Here is a 2101-nt window from a genome sequence, read left to right on the forward strand (position 1 = left end):
TTTGGTGGTCCAGTAAAGGTACCAAACAGCATTTCTTCTCACCTTCTCCTTTATGGTTGTGACTTCGGCCCTCAGTTGCAGTGATTGTAACAATGGGCATCAACAGCAGTGCTTGTGAGGCTGGCACAGGAACAGGCAGTGTCTTGAATTCTGTTGTACATTGGGTCGCTATAAATCAGAATCAATTTGATGGCATCTGACAGCACCACTATGTCATGTTTCAAGTGGCTGAAAGCAGCTTTCTGGAGCTGCTTATTTCCTCATTTAAGTCCAGCCGGAAGGAAAAGTATCTCTTTCCAGAAAGTTCTCTCTGGGGAGTGAAACATCTTCTTTCCCCCAATTCTCTTCCCTCCCGCCGCCCCCGCCCACCCCCGGGCCAGCCTTGACCATTACCAGAGAGATGGCATTTGCTGACCCGGAATGAACTAACCAGAGGCTCCTGCTGTGCCTTTGAAGGAAGGGACACTCTTCCACAGCACAGGTCTAGCCCTCAGAGCCATTCTCTACCTTCTTTCTGCCCCAAGAGATCAATCTCTTCCCAATGCATCTCTTTGGCTCGCTTGAGCTCTAGCTCCTAGTACTCCAGCAAGAGATCATAAGGTGGGAAGGAAGTGGGACTGGGGTATTGAGTTCCCTAGTTCTTGCTCCTTGCCTTGATATGATTCTAGTAGTGGCTACACTCCGCTACAAACAACTCCCGTTGGGCAGTGATCAAAACTTTTCCGGATTCAGCTCCAGCTCTTCCATACTCTGGTCACCTGTTCCTTCCCTCACCCCATCCATTCCAGAGGAAGAGAGCATCTCCTTCTTGTTACAATTCCCTTGGTGTTCTCCCATTCCCTTTTGGTCCCTGTAGTAGGGGCTAAATTAAAAAACACTTGGTTTGAAAAGGGTTGCTGTCTACAGAGGAAGCCCTAGCTCAACTCCAAGTCTTGACATAAGTTCAGAATGTGAGTTCTTTCTGTCCCTTAAACCAACCGCCTGACTATGCTTTCAAAAGTCTAGGGCAAAATTAGGGAGGAGGGGTTTGCCTTCAGGCCTGCAAGGAGAACTGGGGCTGTCCTTAATGATTTACCCAAAATCACCACATGCTATCTAGTTTCAAGTTAAAAGTTGGGGTCCTAGGGCCATGACTCTGGGCCACAGGGTCATGAATCCTACACTGACCACCATGTAGGCAGATGGGTGAAGCCGCCCGGTCAAGCCCACAAACTTCAATCTGCAGTCATCTACACATCCCAGTGCTGGTCTTCCCCTTGCTCCTATAGTCCCACCTGGGGCAGGGCTGACCTGACTTGCCTTATGTTGTGATGAGTGCCTTTGTTAACGGACAGAATAAGCCCTAAGGCCATGAGTCCAGGACTCCCTCAGGCTGATGGTTTGACATCTTGGGTGATTGTCTTGTTTTTGTCCTAAGGTTTCATAAATGGGTCTTTACAGGAAAAGCATGCATTTGGGGGGTCTCTCTTCTCCATTAGCACACCCTAAAATCTTACTCATACTTCTTCATCTAGCCCCTTCAGCAATTGCTTGTGGTTGGGTCCTGTTTCCTTCAAGGACCTTGACAAAGAAACAGGACAGGAATGAAAACTGGGGGACAAAGAAGAGGGAACAGACATGAAGGAGCAGCCAATGCCTGCTCTCTGTCTCCACTCATATAGTAGGTGACGTCAAAGCAGTTTGGGGAAATGGGGACTTGTATGGGAAAGGGGGCATATGTGGTGGGCATTTGTGCCTGCTATACAGGATTATTCCTATCAGGTGGAAACTATTGGAAGCTGTGCACATATATACTAGTGAAGAGTAGACTGATCTATATGACGGGGTGGAGGCAGCTCAGAAAGCCTATTCTAAAAAGTTACCCACCTCGACAGGACGGAAGAACCCTGGGAACTGGTCTAACAGGTTGTCAACTAAAATAAATTGAAGAGGAAAACCTGCTGGGCTTTCTGATGAGGTGACTGTGTGTGTGTGTGTGTGTGTGTGTGTGTGTGTGTGTGTGTGTACATATGTACGTGTGTGCCTCCCCACCACTGACAAAGTGTTCTCTTCTCCTCTGTAGCTTTGTGACCATGCATTACCTCCATCGGGCTCTCCTGAA

Source organism: Echinops telfairi, unplaced genomic scaffold (assembly GCF_000313985.2).
Source record: "Echinops telfairi isolate 266 unplaced genomic scaffold, ASM31398v2 ScPeMD7_356;HRSCAF=729, whole genome shotgun sequence".
Lineage (NCBI taxonomy): Eukaryota > Metazoa > Chordata > Mammalia > Afrosoricida > Tenrecidae > Echinops > Echinops telfairi.